Source organism: Perognathus longimembris, chromosome 9, assembly GCF_023159225.1.
Source record: "Perognathus longimembris pacificus isolate PPM17 chromosome 9, ASM2315922v1, whole genome shotgun sequence".
Lineage (NCBI taxonomy): Eukaryota > Metazoa > Chordata > Mammalia > Rodentia > Heteromyidae > Perognathus > Perognathus longimembris.
In genome coordinates, this window is record NC_063169.1 from 44,495,967 (window position 1) to 44,515,007 (window position 19,041).

At 33.0% G+C, this 19,041-nt stretch overlaps 1 protein-coding gene and 1 long non-coding RNA gene across 2 annotated transcripts in view; one reads left to right on the forward strand and one right to left on the reverse strand.

Moving 5' to 3' along the window:
- Positions 1-19,041, forward strand: part of Nkain2 (sodium/potassium transporting ATPase interacting 2) — a 922,696-nt gene that overhangs the window by 323,320 nt on the left and 580,335 nt on the right. The gene's annotated exons all lie outside the window — the stretch shown is intronic.
- On the reverse strand, positions 3,418-18,596 carry LOC125357252. Its single transcript, XR_007212098.1, has 2 exons — positions 18,441-18,596; positions 3,418-3,462 (listed from the first exon to the last, which is right to left on the reverse strand). It is a non-coding gene; the product is annotated as an uncharacterized LOC125357252 (long non-coding RNA).

A 19,041-nucleotide genomic window follows, 5' to 3' on the forward strand; every position in this document is an offset into this window, starting at 1 on the left:
GATCGGCATAGGTGAATGACATAAACAAAAATTAAAGGAAAATATAAATAGCAAAAGATACATACATTCTGATTGTTTTACCAAGATACCAAAATTGGCAACATCAGATGTATACTGTTTAGGCATATGTACATGAAGTGATAAACATTGAATATAGCAAGGATGGGTTCATATAGCTCATATATAAAGTTCATATATTTCATATCTTTATAAACTATATTATAAAAGAAAGGAATGGGAGAATATGAGAAGGGTTCAAAAGTAGTGTCATTTCTCAATTTTCTAAGTCCTGTATAGAGGAATGTTGGATTAATCACTATACATAGAAATCTAAGTGTATATTAAATCTGTTACTTTTTATGAATGATGGATTTCACAGTAAATAGTATCATTTCCCACCAATGTGTTTCCTGGCAGTACATGTGTTTGCAGATTTTAGCACATTTGTGCTGCACTTTGTCACCTCCTTCATTATGTGATAGATATTCTATCATGCTGGGATTTTTTTCCCCCTGAAAACATCTCTCTACCCTTTTCTAGCACTTTGTACCTTCATCCAAGATACAGTGGCAAGTGTGACATTTCGATCCATCATTATGAGTGTTCAGGTCACCCTCACTAACCTGAGAACAGTAAACAACTGTGATTGCACATATGGGTGGCTGCTGGATCACTTGTGACCGTGGTCGTTAAGGGTCATGCTAGAGAATGATCTACACCATACATGAATGAGTTGCAAATGAGGAGCTAAGGAAAATGTTACCACCAAACAATAAAAATATCCAATTCAAACCAGAACAAAGAAGGTAAAAAGGCTAAAAGAAATGTTCGAATGAAATATAATTTATTCCTAAATAAACATTGAAAGTTGATTATATGACTTTACATTGTTTAAAATGCAAGTTAGGTAATGTCTGAAAAGAAACCTTACTCCCCTAAGAGTGATGCTACTGAATTTTTTCTCCTTATTAATGCTGGTATATTTGAAACTTCTCCAGCTGATGTGTGCTTGCCTCCATAAGCTATTTCTTTTAATCCTTCTGTTTAATTGGCTATTACTTGCACTAGTAAAACTATCAGTAGGAAGATATTTTGAAGTAATGAAATACTTAAATCTCAGCTGTGTTTCCTTTTTATATAAAGGCTTATGGATATATTCATGTGCAAAAATGTCTGCTTTGCATTTTAGAATATAAACACATAACTTCATAAAACTAACCCTGCTCATAGCTTTTTACCTGTGATTTCTGTTGTATTTTTCCATATATTATTTTTTCAAATCTACTTTAGTTTTGTTTTAGAGGTGGTGTACAGTGGGGTTACTTTACATACATCAAGTAAGTACATTTACTTTCACAAAATGTCATAATATTAAGAAGACAATATTTTAAGGTAGTATAATAAATTTTTTGGTCATAATTTCTTTGCCTTGAAGAAACTTCTTGTAAATACTTGAGTAAAAACATCATCATATATTCCCTCTAAGTGTTTTAAACATTTTTTTTCTTTTTGGTTTGTTTTTGGGCTTGAATGTGAGCAGCTAGGATTACAGAGGTCAGCGTCCAGTTTCCAGTCAGGCATCACCCAGTTTCAAACATTCTTTTAAACATTCTACAAAACACTATCAAGCATCTACTTTGTCCAAGGCCCTGGTTTGTTCTCCAAAGCCATTACCAGACTTTAAGTTAAAAAAAATCATTCACTGGGTCTTTGTTAAGGAAGTTCCTTCCTGTGCCAAGGAGCCCAAGTGCTCCTCCTACTCTTTCTTTAAGTGTTTTCAGGGGATCAGTTTTAATTTCTAGGTCTTTAATCCAGTTGGAATTGATTTTGGTGCAGGGTGATATATAAGGATCTAGTTTGAGTTTGTTGTATGTGTTGAACCAGTTTTGCCAGCACCATTTGTTAAAGAGGCTATCTTTCTTCAAAGCTATTGTTTTAGCTTCTTTATCAAAGATTAAGTAGGCAAAGTTCTGTGGGTTCATTTCTGGGTCTTCAATTCTTTTCGATTGGTCTTCAGGCCAGTTCCAGTGCCAATTCCAAGCTGTTTTTATTACTATAGCTTTATAATACAGCTTGAAGTTAGGTATTGTAATTCCTCCAGCACTGTTCTTTCTGCTTAGGATTGTTTTTGCGATTCTAGGTCTTTTATTGTTCCATATGAATTTCTAGATCGCTTCCTCTTTTTCATTAAAAATGGTGTTGATATATTAATGGGTATTGCACTGAATTTGTAGATAGCCTTTGGCAATATTGTCATTTTGACTGCATTAATCCTCCCAATCCAGGAGCATAGGAGGTTTTTCCATTTCCTTAGTTATGCCTTAATTTTGTTTTTCATGTTTTTAAAGTTCTCATAAAAGAGGTCTTTCACTTCTTTGGTTAAGGTTATTCCTAGGTATTTTATGTTTTTTAAGGGTATCAGAAAAGGAGTTGACCCAGAAATGCTACAAATCAAAGAGAGGATGGACAAATGGGACTGCATCAAACTGCAGAGGCTTCTGCACGGCAAAGGACATAGCTCACAAGATAAACCAAAAGCCCACAGATTGGGAAAAGATCTTTACCGGCCATTCAACAGACAAAGGCCTCATATCTAATATATGGAGAACTAAAAAATTAAATTCCCCTGAAACAAAACTGCAAAGAACCGGGTTAAAGACTTAAAAAGAGACTTCTCTGATGAGGAAATGAGAAAGGCCAGGAGACATGAAAAAGTGTTCTATATCACTGGCTATAAAAGAAATGCAAATTAAAACAACATTGAGATACCACCTCACCCCAGTAAGAATGCCCTTTATCAAGAAAACTAACAATAAATTTTGGAGGGGATGTGGCCAAAAGGGAACCCTACTTCATTGTTGGTGGGAATATAAACTAGTTCAGCCACTCTAGAAAGCAGTATGGAGATTCTTCAGAAGGCTAAACATAGAGCTCCCCTATGACCCAGCAGAACCCCTTTTGGACATCTACCCAAAAGACCACAAACAAGAACACACTAATGCCACCAGCACAGCAATGTTCATCGCAGCACAATTTGTCATAGTTAAAATATGGAACCAACCCAGATGCCCCTCAGCAGACGCATGGATCAGGAAAATGTGGTACATACACACAATGGAATTTTATGCCTCTATCAGAAAGAATGATATTGCCCCATTTATAAGGAAAAGGAATGACTTGGAAAAAGTCGTACTAAGTGAAGTCAGCCAGACGCAAAGAAACATGGACTCTATGGTCTCCCTCCTAGGGAATAATTAGCACAGGTTTAGGCTAGTCACAACACATGATCACAAGAGCCCAATAGCTATGCCCCTATGAATGCATAAGATAATGCTAAGTGAAATGAGCTCCATGTCATGGAAATGAGTGTTATATCACTGTTGTAATTACTTTCACCATGCCATGTGAAACCGAAGCTTCTATTGTTGATGATCCTCTTGTATTCCCTTCCTGTGGTTGTACCTGCACTGCCACTGTATCTTATCTGAATACACTGGAAACTATATACTGGTATTGTAACTAGGAAAGTGAAAGGGAATATAAAAAATTGAGGGACAAAGAATAAAAAGACAAACGACTGCAAAAGCAATACTTGCAAATCTATTTGGTGTAAACCAACTGAACAATTCATGTGGGGAGAGGGAAAAGGGGAGGGGGGAGTGGGCAATGAGAGAGGAGGTAATAAACAGTACAAGAAATGTTCCCAAGGCCTAACTTATGAAACTGTAACCTCTCTGTACAGCACTTTGACAATAAATAAGAAATAAAAATCATTCAATGGATCCTTATTGGTGCTAGAATCCTCTTACTTATGTTCCTCATCCTTTTGAAAAGTCACACATCTCTTCCTAACCATTGTGTTTTCTTCATAGTTTGCATAACAAGTATGTGCCACTATGCCTAACAGTTGGTTGAGATGTACCAAGATATAAATATGAGTATCTTGGAGAAATTTTTGGATTGTTGAATGAATAGCATGTTGAATAATGAATGTTAGGTAGCTGCTATGTGAAACATTCTGTGGATGTCTGTTAACTCCTGAGGTTCCTTTGTGGATTGTTTTTGTGTGTGTATGTGAGCCAACTAAACATGTATCATTATCATAGGGTATGAAAATCTATCACTAGGATTATTGAGTATATCTGTGCATTTAATTACAAGTGTTTCTTTAATGAAGTTGGGAACAGTGATATTTGGTGCATTACTATTAAGATTTGCTAAACATTCTTACTGAATTTTTCCATTCATTAAGTAGAGGTTATCTTCGTTATCTCTTTTGAGTATATTTGTTTTAAATATTACATGGACAGAGATGGGTATAGATACTTCTGTCTCTTTTGGGGATCATCCTTCTTGGAAAATATTTTTCCAACAATGCACGCTAGAGCAATGTTTGATTTTGTCAAGGAGGTATATATGTTTTAGCAAATAGATATTTTAGGTTTGATTTTTAAGGCAAATCAAATTTTTTAGTAGAGGGTTGGAGTGATTCATATTTGTTGTCAACATTGAAAGTTGAGTTGTAATTCTTGCTTTGTTGGCTTTGTAGTATTTGACTTTATTTTTACTTCTCTTTACCTACTTGTTTGCTGGGATCATGTTTTTCTTTAACTTTGTGATTATATTTACCTTCCTCTTCTTGCGTAAATGATACTTTGAGTGTGTTTTACAGTTCTGGTCTAATGGTCATGGATTGGTTTCCTTTTTAATTGCCCTAGGAAGTTTTTTATTTGACCTTCCACGATAAAAGCCAGCTTTACTGGGTAGAGGAATCTACATTGGCAACTGTTTTTATTTATTTTTTACTTTAATACATCAGACCATTGTTTCTTCTTGCTTTTAAGATGACTAGGCATTTTATTGGAAATGTTTTATCTTACTCTGTATAGCAAGTTTAAGTTAATATTCCAGTTGTAATAATAATAAAGATAATCCATTGCTGCTTGAAGATCCTCACTAACCAATAATTAATCTCAATAAAGACTGACATTCAAAAAGCCAAAACAACAAAAGGTGTCATACAAAATGGCCAAGTGATTTTTTTAATAATTAGTTATTTATTGTCAAAATGATGCACAGAGAGAGGAAATGGGCACATTTCCTGTACAATTTGTTATCTTCTCCTTCATTTCCCCCCTCCACCTCCCATTTTCCCTCTCCCCCCATGAACTGTTCAGTTGGTTTACACCAAAGGGTTTTGTAAGTATTGTTTTTGGAGTCGTTTGTATTTTTAATCCTTTGCTTCTTGATTTCGATATTCCCTTTCCTTTCCCTAGTTCTAATACCAATATAAAAATTTGTAGTGCCTTTGGAGTTATTTCTAGTAGGAAATTGTAAAGGGACAACAGTGGGAGTATGTACATTGCTCATACTCCTAAAAGTACATTTGTTTCTTAAATTAACACCCTGAAATTGAATTTTATTTGCTATTGATTTTATGATAGCATTATCAAGCATTATTTGTTTTGCTTTTGCAGAAAATATTTGGAGAATATGACTCTCTTTTGTTTATTTCATAATAACATTAGCATTGCTTAGTTTTCAATGTCAGTGGAGTAGAACATACCATGTGATCTGAACACTGTATTTAATGAACCGTTCCTATTCATTTTTTTGAACTTCATCTGAGAGTCACATATTTATAATTGATTACAGTTATTTTTTGTGTGTGGTAGCTTTGATTTAGAAAACAAAGGCTTTAATTCTTACTGTTAAATCACATGATTCTCTCTATATTTGTATCTGACATGCAACAAAACTTTTCTTTTTCTGACTATTTTAAAGCCAGAAGAGATGGTATATAGAAATATTCAGTTTCTCTTTGTATATGCTAGTATAATTGCAGTAAATCTACATTAAAAAGTAGAAATTTATTATGACTATTCATAGAAATTAAAAATATTTGATATTTGATATATGTAAGATGATACCACAAAAGCTATATTTTTAATCCAAAAGTTATGCATACTAAACTTGGTTTTGGAAGTGTGGTACAAACTTTCACCTAAAGGATATTTCAACTCAACAGATTAATCAATATTTCATATCAAACTTAACTGTCTTCTCAAGTAAAAGGCTCTGTCTCAGAGAAAGCAAAGACAAGAAAGACAATGTCACCACCTTACATAATTAATCTCATTAGCACACCTTAACTATATTTCTATGGTTAATTTCACTAACATGAATCAATAGGAACTTATTTTTTGCTACATTCTGCTCTAAAAGGAGTTCAGAGGTTCAGCCATATTAAACTATCCGCATTTGTCTAAATATAAATACCCTCTCTGTTCAACTAGGGGATGGACAAACAACATAAGGGAATGATTATATTTGAAGATTCTTTTTATGGGTCAAGACTTCTATGTAGATATAATTGGACAGAATATAGTCACTTAAGCATTCAAACTAACAAGGAAAACAGTGTTAGAAAGTCTAGCCCTGGGATATGTGTGTGGGAATAATGATGAGATAATATATTTGACATTGTTTCCTATGAGGCATTTGGTGATTGATAATTTCCCTAAAGGATCATTTTGCCAATTCCTTTTGGACTACTTCATGTCATCACTTGAACAAGAGCTACATATAAATAAATTTCTAATTATATGAGGATTTTTATAAGAATTCCTAGTCATTGAATAATCCTTTTCTTTATTGATACCTTTTAAAATCTAACTTATTAAAGCTATTTTCATTTATAGTAATGAATAGTGATATTTAAATTAGATTATTAAAATGTTGCTTCTTTAGTTTATTTTACACAATTCATTGTCATTTGAATCATATTAAGAAGTATTTTTCATGTTATTTTCATGCCATAGACAACTGTGAAGTAACTGTATGAACTTATACTCCACTCGTGGTGACATATATACATACACATACATATGTACTACATACCAGACTACCCATTGATTTAAAGAAAAGGCTTTCTAATTTGTAAAAAAGCACACAAAAAAACAACCAAAACCACAAAAAAACAATATGGTTAGGCCAGGAGCAGCAAATAGTCTAAATCAATATTAACACTTTAAATAACATTTCATAAAAGACTTGTCTATCTTACTTGAAATAAACAGTAAAAATACCCAAATGTATTCAAAATTAGAGCAAATGCTTAAGATGTGTAGCGTGAGTCTACATAATACTGATGTCTTGTATCTGAGGGAAAGAAGAACTGCTTATGTCTGGTTTAATTGGCCCACAAATTTTAATGATTACTCAGTAGATACATGCAATATTTCTACTCCATAAAATTTATACAATACAAAGTGATTACACATGGAATCTTTCTTGTACCTATGTCTTTTTCTTTTCCATTTAATCCCTAAATTATTTGCTTCATTCATTAATTTTGGTATTATTTTTAAATGAGCTAAAAGTAATTGAAATTTGTTACTCTATAAAAATTATTTCCCAAGAATTCTCCCATCTCTCTGTCTTTTCTCTCTTTTATTCTTGCATGTGTAACCATATGCACATGCATATATGAAGATGTATGCTATGGTATTTTGCTTTTTTAACACAAGTACTTATACTTCTGCTTCATGTTCTTATTTTTTTAGAAACCCTACAGTTTGTAGTTTGCTTACAGGAGAATAATGCAGTGATTATTTTTTAGTTCTTTTTAAAATTCTTTGTTTTTTCTGCAAATCAGAAAACTTCTTCAAGGGAAAAACACTTTTCTTCTTCTTTTCTAATAATTCTTTTCACTTCATTTTTATTGGCTAGTTGCTTTGGCTGGAATATTCATTTTAATATGCCAAATTTATTGATAAATTTATGGTATGTGATTTATTTGCAAGCATGAATGAAGTTTAACAAGTACAAGAAATGTCCAAGTTAAACACTACAAGAAATATACCCAAGGCCTAACGTATGAAAATGTAATCTCTCTGTACATCACTTTGACAAAAAAGAAAAAAATTTAAAAAGTTTTATATTCTTCTCATGTTATTAATCCTTTATTTTATTATTGCCATATTTTAATCCTTTAAAAGTCAAATATTTTTAAAACAAAAATGATGAATATAGTGATGTGAAACTAATATTTGAGACATTTTTAAACTTTTGAGAACCAAAATTGAAAGCATCTTAGATTAATTATATATCATAGACTGTAAATAACATTCAAATATGAAGAATTTTGTTGGTCTGTTAAAATACAAAAAATTTAAAAGGCTTAAAGTAGATATAAGGTTTTGATCTAAAGACTTAGAAAGTTTTTTTTTTACAGTGCATATAAAGTTTTGACATTTCTTTGTAAAGGAAAAGCAGAAACTACTAAGCATGAGCTGAATTTTTGTGACAAGAGCTTGACAGCCATTGATCAACTTGATATGTCCAGGACTGACTATTCTGACCAAGACCTTCTCTTGTTCTGGAAATGACTGCTGTTGTCATTCATTTGTGGCATAGATTTTGGATTTATTAGAACTCATTAAATAAAAAATTCTAACATCAGCCATATTATCCCCAAGTAGCCTGTATGTCTGCATTATCACACATTACCTCAGCTATTTTGAGAACTGAAAATAAAATAATGGCAAATTCTCTTCAAGTTCTTGGCCTTGGAGATAGTTGTAAAATATTTTTTTTGTAAGAATCAATGTGAATGTTTGTGCTCACACAAAATGCGTACATCAAAACCCTTAGTTCAGAGGAAATGATGGGCTTGGGAAGTGACTAAGTTTATAAGGGAGAAGTTTTCAGAATATAATTTGTGCTCTAAAGATTAAAAGAGGCTCAGTGGCTTTATATGCTCATCTTTTTCTTTCTTTTTTTCTAATAATGTGAGAATATAATGAGAAAGTGCTATGCAATAAGCCATAAAACAGCCCTCAACAGAGTTCAAATTTGATATTGGGATTACTTACTAGTTTTCAAAAATATGATAGGCAGATAAAAAAGAAAAAGGTCATATGCAAATATATGTTGTTTATAAATTATTTATGCCAGCTTGTGCCATGTTGTTATAAAGGTCCTACAAAATAAACATACATTAGCTTTAAGCCATCATTATTAATCAGATACCATTAAATTTCTTTATGTGATGAATGAAGGAAAACTAGAGAAATTTCCTTAAAAAGCCAGGATTCAAGTTCAATATGGCAATGGATTCGTATTTTTTTTTTCTTTGTTGATTTTTTTCTTTATTGTCAAAGTGTGATACAGAGGGGTTACAGATTCGTATGAAAGGCAGTGAGTACTTTTCTTGTTCTACCTCCTCCCTCATTTTCCCCCCTCCCCCCTCCCTTCCCTTCTCCACCCAAGAGTTGTGCCGTTGGTTTACACACCAAATGGTTTCTAAGTATTGCTTTTTGAATGGTTTGTCTTTTTGTTCTTTGTCTCTCGATCTTTGTATTCCTTCTCCCTTCCCAGTTCTATTACCCGTGTAGACAATATTCAGGGTACTCGGGTGTAATACAGTGGTAGTAGTGGTACTGGCACAGGAAAGGGCTACAAGAGAAATAAAACTAAACAAACCACTCAGTCAAACAGACAAGGGAAAAGAGAAAAAAAGTAGAACGAGCTCACATGGCATGTTGAGAATAATTACAACAGTGGTATAACTCTTGTTTCCTTAATGTGCAGTTCATTTCACTTGGCATCTTCTTTTTTTAATATATTTTTATTATCAAACTGAATAACAGAGAGGTTACTGTTTCATACATTAGGCATTGGATACATTTTTTTGTAGTTTGTTACCTCGCCCCTCATTCCCCCCTCCCCCTTCCCCTTTCTCTCCCCCCCCCCCCAAGAGTTGTTCAGTTGTTCAGTTCATTTTCACCAAACAGTTTGTGAGTATTGCTTTTGTAGTTATTTGTCTTTTTTTACCCTGTGTCTCTCGATTTTGGTATTCCCTTCCAATTTCCTAGTTCTAATACCAGTATACCCTGTTTCCAATATACTCAGATAAGATACAGAGATAGTGTAGGTACAACCACAGGAAGGTGATACAGGAATATCATCAATAATAGAGGCTACAGTTACATATGGCACGTTGAAAGTAGTTACAACTGTGATATAACAATCGTTTCCATAACATGGAGTTCATTTCACTTAACATTATCTTATGTGTTCATAAGGGTGTAGCTATTGGGCATCTTCTTATGTGGTCACATGGGTGTAACTATTGGTGTATTTTGGTCTTCTACAATGACTAGCCCTTATTCCTGTACTATCTATTCCCTCTGAGCGACACCATAGGGTTTATGTTTCTTTGGGTTTGCGTCACTTCACTTAGTATGATTTTTTTTCCAGGTGCTTCCATTTCCTTATGAATGGGGCAGTGCCATTCCTTCTGATGGAGGCATAGAATTCCAATATGTATTTAACATAAATGTACTCAAGAATGAAGAGATTCAACTTTTATTAAAATAGTAATATTCAAAATTTTAAATGTAAAACTAAAACTTCTAAGTCATCTGTATCAAATGTGTGTCTTCTTTAAGAGGAAAATGTGTGTTTAGTTTAATTGATAGCCAAGAAAGTGAAATTGCTTCTCATTGACCATTAAATTTAGGATACAGTAAAGTCACTGAAACTTGATATGAATAAGCAGACCATCATACTGTTGACCTGAAAATGTGAACATAATCCAGGATATCAAGGACAAAAAGAGGAATTATGGTTCTAAGTTTTGGACACTTGTAAAATTCTTACCAAACGATCAGATCTAAGAACATGTTTTGTTAGCTGTAAACTCAATTCAGTAAAAATCAGTGAGTAACAGACTGATGAATTGGAAGGTGGTTGAAAAATTGATTGGTACAGTATAGGCAGATGTTCAGTTCTATTTAAGATTGGATATCGGGCTGGGGATATGGCCTAGTGGCAAGAGTGCCTGCCTCATATACATGAGGCCCTGGGTTCGATTCCCCAGCACCACATATACAGAAAATGGCCAGAGGTGGCGCTGTGGCTCAAGTAGCAGAGTGCTAGCCTTGAGCAAAAAAACAAAGCCAGGAACAGTGCTCAGGCCCTGAGTCCAAGCCCCAGGACTGGCCAAAAAAAAAAACCACCAAAAAACAAAAAAACAAAACAAAACAAAAAAAAGATTGGATTCCAACCCCAACCCCCAGCCTTTCCAGATAAAAGCAATAAGGAAATCAGAAAGAATTGATCTGAAATATAATCATATGGATGTGTTACATATAGGCCTATAGTGTTATATAGCACCTGCTTTATGTTGTAGAATCAACCATGATGAAAAATTTATAGAGGAATATATAGAGATACTTAAACTAGGATTTTCAAGGTCACTGTGCAGGGATGCAGAAGAGGAAAAGAAAGTATATAGGCAGTGAAGAGACAGCATGAAGACCAGAGGGAGCACAGGATGGTGCAAAAGGAATACTTTCTTCATTTTACGGTTGCCCATGGGCACACTGTGGATATTGGGTCTTTTATCCACAGAATTACTTTCTGCAGGGAATTATGTCTGTAGCTGTTGTATTGAATTGTTTTCCTGTGAAGTAATGTGAAAACATCAAAGAAGTGTTTTTTTTTTTATTAGAATCAAAGTCCTTCTCAATTGGAAACATTTCTAAATAATGCATGACACTTGAAGATATTGCTATCCTTTTTTGTTTGTTTGTTTTTTGCCAGTCCTGAGGCTTGGACTCAGGGCCTGAACACTGTCCCTGGCTTCTTTTTGCTCAGGGCTAGCACTCTACCACTTGAACCACAGCGCCACTTCTGTCTTTTTCTGTTTATGTGATGCTGAGGAATTGAACCCAGGGCTTCATGCATGCAAGGCAAGCACTCTACTGCTAACCGATATCCCCAGCCCATTACAGTCATTTTTAATAATTAACTATGTGTAATTGTGACAGTAACAGAACTTTTATTTTCTCTGAGATCTTGATACTTTACTTGATTTAGGGGAGCACGAGATTTAATATTGCATTGTACTGACAGCCACAAAGTCAAATAAATTTCCCAAGGGACTTTATATTCAGGTTACTTTTTTTCCTTTTATATATACAGATGATTGATAGGTATAGTGGAAGAAGTAGGTAAATATTCATAGTAGGTGTATGTCTGTAAATAAATGAATAGATTTGGGATACATAGGTCTAAGTTATAGATAAAAGTACTTATTAAGTATTATAATAGTGAATTGCTACATAATTGCAAATATTTTATAAACACTATGCCATTAGGAATAAATAAAAATAGCTCATGTCTTATGTCCCACTCTGTACAGTAATTTGAACTTATTTTACTCTATACTACTTGAAGACGACATTAAAATATTTTGAACAAAGTGGATCCTCAATGGTGAGTTGAATTTACTACCATTTTCCCAGTAATTTATATAAAGTTAAATTTACCCGTTAGGTGAGGAATTTCAGTTTAATTCTAGCCAGTTTTTGTTTAATTCAAGACCAGTAGGTTATCCAGAACTTTTATCCCTGAAGATTACAGAGAACAATTCCCTGCCCATCATTTATTTCTTTTTGTTTTTTCTTAAATGTTTGTTCTAAGACTTCGACTGTAAGTTGGTATTTGAGGCTTTTATCATTGGTTAGTGCTATAGCAACTACCCTCGGCCCACCTTTTAATGTTTTTAACTTGAAACCCATATCTTGTCAAAGGAAAAAAAACGTACAAGTCCTGCATAACTATTACATTTTATTCACTGAACGTTTGTACTAAGCATTTATGCCAAACACTATTCAAACACTTTATAAATGCTTGGGAAAATGTACATGATATATGAACATGAATAGATCAAATATGCATACCAAATGCACATGCATAAGAGGAAGCATGCAATTTATGAGGAATTTGAAAATATATGTTTTCATCTTAATATTTACAAAATACACTTGCTAGATTCTGTGTTGTACACTAGTGCTAGTTCTCTAATCTAGACATTGCTACAACAAAAATGTTAAATGTCTGGAAGAAGTATTTTTGTGCAGGGAGGAACTAATGAACAATTAGTTTATTTTTTCATGTACCTCCTTAGATCTGTATCTGCTTTAAAACAATGCGGATTGAAAATTATGAGTGTCTACTCTATAGAATTTGTCAAGGTTGAATATCCTGACAAGGTCTTCACTTAGATTTATTCAGAGATCTCATTGTTACAGGTTTTGACATGAAGAAGGATGGATGGGTAATGTAAGAAGAAATAAAAACATCAGAATTTGAAAATATAAGTATAAACTTATAAATTCAGTACTGATGATAATGCTTTCATGGTTTTAGTCAAATACAAACATAGAAACTTTTTGTTAATGTTTCAGTGCTTATATACTTGATTCTATATGTACTAGAAAGAGAAGTTTGACAAAATATTGACACAAGTTTTATTGAACAAGCTTCAGAAGTAGTATCAGTTTATGATTAAATGATGAGACCGAGTCTAGTCTCCATATTGATTTCATATGAAAACAGAATTCTTAAGTTTGTTCTTTGCATGGTGTATTTAACTGCTGTTTGTCAAATTAGAATCATAATTCATTTCTTGTCAGACTTTATTGTACTTTACCTCTTAAATTTCTTTTGTTAAACACTGCCAATTTTTTCCTTTAATTTTTTGAGGGGTCCATTTAGTATTCTTCCTGATACCCTGAAAATTTCTATTTCACCCTGAAAATTTCATGTCTTCCAACTTTCCCTTATGACTAAACAATATCAGAATGTGATAGATTATTTCATTTGCAAGTTCATGCACTCATTAGAAAATCGTGTTACTTTTTTAAATTGAAATTTTACAGTCACATTTAGTTCATTGGATGTTATTTTTTTGTTAAATACATCTTTGATTGCTACTTAAAACTACAGAAATAGTGATGAATAGAGACATCTCCTACTACACATAGATTGATAATGTATTTGCACTTTGGCCTAATGTACAACCTGAAAGTTGTCAAAACAAGAAAAGAAAGAGCTCATCAGATAGTAGGGAAAGCCACCCTGTCTTACTTTTTAATGTTAAAATTATGCAAAAGGATAAATTTTATTACAATATTTAAAAGAAATGCAACCTGTCAAATGTCCCTGCTACTTCTAATATATACTAAACATGCGGGTATCAATACGTTATCTTCTCTTCTACTTTCTTCATTCTGTACTCTTCCCTCTCAGATTTTTAATGATCTCAAAGGCTACCATCCCACCATGTCCCTACGTTTTGTAATTTTACTAAATTTATGATTTCCAGAACATTATCATTCTATCAGATTTATAGCAATGCTTTGATATCATTCTGAACACCATAATAAACCATTTGCCTTTATGTAAAACATGACCTGAAGACTCCATCTGTGCTCTCTTGTAGCCCTCCCAGAGTCCTAAAAGAAGTAATAAGACTATGATGATTGATTAAACATAAACTTTTTCATTATTGACTGGTTTAATCTAGTCAAAGAATCAACTAAAGCAGTTCGACATTTTAACAGTAGAACTTGGAGAGATGTACTTTTAAACTTGGAAGACATTTATTCAATTTTTTGGCTAAGTCTAAAAATTGGAAGAAAATGGACAAACCTCATGTTAAATAGAGGCTAGCATAATTATCTTACATTTTTCAACAATTGTTAACTGTGATTTTAATGGATGGTGCAGTACACTGAGGACAAGGGACTTAATTAGTAGAAAATTGACTTAATTATTACACAATGTACATTTATTTCTGTCATTGGCTGTTAGAACTAATGGAAACATTTTATTCATATAAAAATTTATGACATGTTAATTCCCTATCTCGAAATACATCATTTACTCTATGTTTGTGTTCATTAGTTTCCAACACAAGGGTTTAAGTGGAAAATATATCTACACTCAAGCTTATTCCAGTATTCTTTAAATGATAAGCATTAATTATTTTGGGAAAACCTCAAGTTTGTAGAACTCATAATACTAGGTATCAGCTACAGAGTATCAGAGAATTTATCTGAAAAACCATTTCTCATCAAAGTATAAAACTAAATACCTATATAAAACACTTTATATGTGCAAAGACAAACCATAAATGTTCATATCTAGTGTTTGTATTCCTCTTTCTACATTGTTATTTTGATAACTGAAAATTATAATTATTATTATTATTCCAGCAAGAACATTTACCTTGGAAGTTACTCCATAAAGTTCAGGAATATAGCATCATTCTTGCATATATATTGAAAACAAGTATTATATGTTTATGAGAATATTTGCTATTTATTCACAAGGTAAGAAATCTCTTAATGATAGACCTGTTGTTTAATTGCTCCTTTTATGGTTTAAGGTAGCTATGTGTTTGTTGAAGATCCTCTGTCTGGTATTAAAGTATGAGCATTACTTTGTATATTTTCAGTATTATAAACAAACAATTTCAAAATCAAATAATTTATGGGTGATGTATGCAAATGCAAATGGCAGTGTTTTTCCATAAATTATAATTATAATTGAGAGAAAAAGTTTAATGTATTATATATAAAGCATCTTCTTATGGCCCCAGACTGGCATAGCAGAAGCTCATAAAAAGAAAATTGTGATTATATGACTCCATAATGATTAAGAAGGACATTCTTGAACACAGTGTTAGAAGTTGAGGATTCTGTAAGTGAACTTAGCAGAAACTAACACTTGTATGCGAAACTTAATGAGAAAGAGTGAAATGCTACTTTGATTTATTTGCATTTCATGTCTATTTTTAAATAAGTAGAACGTGAAGGAAAATACAATTTTTATAGCATGTGGCAATCTTTGTCAAACAAATTTAGCATTTGAAACCATAAAGCTATGCTTAGAAAATGTACTTACTACCTTAAGTATGTAACTGTAACCCCTCTGTAGATCATCTTAACAATGACCTTTCTTTAAAAAAAAAAAAAGAAAGAAAAACTGTTTATTTTCCTAAAACTAGCATTTGAAACAGGTTACACATAGCTCATACCTGTAATCCAAGCTACTTGGGAAAGTGAAATCAGGAAGGTTGTGTTTTGAGATCATCCTGGGCAGGAAAATTGGTTAGACCCTTGCTCAAATCATGCCTTTCATACTAAGCTACAGAAGAGGCTGTGGTAAGGAGGCTTGTAGCTTGCAAAGTACTTTGTGAGACTCCATGTCCAATGAGGAAAGTTGGATGCACAATAGTGCATGCCAAGGTCTACAGGAAGCTTAAATACGAAGATTGAAATTCAGGCATGTGCCTTAGCAGGAAATAAGAGCCTTTTCTAAAAGTAATCAGTGAAAAGACTGAAGCAGTTTTTCATGGGGTATTTTCTTCCATTCTCTCAAGCAACTGTAGCTCTGCTTTTGAATTGACTGAATTAAACTCAATCAGACTATCTAAAATAACTTCTTTTAATTACAGGAATGAATGTGCCTAAATAACCTCTGTAAATCACCTTCATGACATCACCTAGGTTGAATTCATTGCCTGAATGAATAAATGAGGAATGTGACCTAAGTGAAGTAGCACACGAGGATGACCATACCAAATAATTAGTTCATAGCACATGAGTTTGATCATACCAAACAAATTATTTTATGTGAACTCTTATTTATTTGATTGGGTACTTTATATATTGGAGTTTGTAATAAACTGCTTCCTGAGTAGTTTTTGTATATTTGAGATATCCACTAAAATTTAGTACATTTTCTGGAAGCTATTTCCCCCAAGCATTCTATGAGCTTCTTACATATTTTTGTCCCTATTGGTCAATAATTTCATAGAATTTATGGCTGTCTTTTCAGACATTTAATGGCATCAAAGTCATCAAAATCCATACTTAAATACCATGTTCAATATAATTAAATATTTAACAGTTATAGGAAAATCTTTTAAGCTTTTTCCTGATGTCTCCCATAAGAGCTTGATTAGGGGAAACATGGCTATTTACCTAGAATTCTAGACAAATCTGAAGAAAAATTATTATTCCTGTGGGATTTGTAATAATTTCAGAAATATCTACTCTCCCCCCCAATTTCCTACTATCTCATCAACCTACATGTAAGTCACAATGTATTTGTTATAAAGTACAAATTCCACAATCTAGAAATTTATTTTATGTTGAAGTGTTCACAAGAAGAAAACAAAGATACATATTCATTCTACCAGAAATCACCCAAGTAACCTGAATAAAACTAAGTCAGTTTTAGAGAGACATATGGCACATCTCTTTTTTCATATGTTGAAGTTATATCTAAATTATAAATGTTTATAGAAACATTAGAGGATCATATATATGCATACATCTATACATACATACATACATACATACATCTGTACATACATACATACATGCATACATACTAATGTAGGATATACTCAGGAAAAGTCCAATGATGAAACGCTGTTGAACAACTAACTTCTTGAATACTAGGAAGCTAAAAAATTTTGTCAGGTTCGAGGGAATGTTAAAGAGAGGAATGGGTACACATGAATGGAGAGAGAAAGGATGATTTAATATTCAATGTATATATGTGAAAATGGAACTCTATGTGAGCTGAAGATGTGTATGGGGCTGGAAAGGATGGAAAAGAACAATGAATGGAGTGACATTGATCAAGATAATTGTACTTACATACTGCTGTCTTTGTACAACTACTTGAAAGTAATTAGAAAGAAACAAATCCTTCAAGTAACAAACCATGAGGCTGCATAGAAGAATGTAATAACATACCAATGCATTTGATAAGATGTGGGTGTTTAAAACAAGACTGATCTTTGAGAGATCTGTGCTCTGCACCAGTTGCATTTCTTTAGACAGGTGTGTCAAGTGGAAATTTCAGGAACTGGAACCTCATGCCGGACCATGATACTTCTAGCTGCCTAATTTGGCAAACCAATTTCTAGCTGTGCAATGTTGTTATTCATGTTAACAAAGAGTGTAAAACACTTGATAAAAAAACAATCGTGGGAAAAATTCATTGGGGAAAAATGCCAAAAATAAGTATTTCATTCCTGATTTTTTTTGTATGTGTATATCTGTTTCCCTTTTGAAAGTTTAACAGAGAGAAGAAAGCTTTTCATCATTGTTCTTCAAACATAGGCATGGTAAAATGCAATGTCAGGCACAAAATGAACTTTCACATTATAGACAATGTTGCTTTGATGTCTACATTGTTCTTTAGATATTATTCATTTTCACTAAATTCTGTGAGGAACAAAGGTTATATTTCCTAAAAGCAGTGATTATGTGAAGCATATTAACTGTTGTATCCTTATTTCAAAACTGCCTGCACATGCACACAAACACATAAATGTGTGCCTTTTGTAATCATAGCAAACAATTGGCATACTGGTCAGTCCACACATTGCCAGGGCCTTTGTTTTCACGGAAGCTTAAAAAAGTAATTTGGAATTCTCAGATCTATTTTTTAACAAGTGGTATATCATTGTTGTAATTACTTTGAACATTCCATGTGAAACAGTACCCTTTTTTTTTCCTTTTTCTTCTTTTTTTTTCTCTCATATGCCCTTCCTGGTGTTTTACCACTGCTAACACTGTATCTGTTCTTAGTACCCTAGATACTGTATATATGTGTATTAGAACTAGGGAAGGGAAAGGGAATACCAAAATTGAGTGACAAAGGATAGAAAGACAAACTATTCCAAAAGCAATATTTACAAAACCATTTGGTGTAAACAACTTACAACTCATGGCTGGGTGGGTGGGGGGAGGGGAAGGGGAAGGGGGGAGGGCTGGAAAATGAGGGAGGGGGTAACATGTTGGATAAGAAATGTATTCACTGTCATACATATGGAACCATATGTGTACATCACTTTGACAATGGAGAAAAAATATAAAAGCTTCAGTTACATCATTAGGGAAATGGGCTCAGTAGAGAGTACAGGGTTATTCTGAGGCTCAAAGAAGATGTGGCATGTAAAGTGCAATGTACATTACAAAACACTACATAATTTTATTAGCAAATGTGTTAAAATATTTTAATTTTCCATATAAAAAGTAGGGATTCAAATTCCATATGGCATGTAGACAGATCATATGAATGATGGACTCAACTTTTAATATTTCAGAAGTATAGCACCATATAGATGTTTTTGACACATTGGAATTTTGTCAAATAAAAACT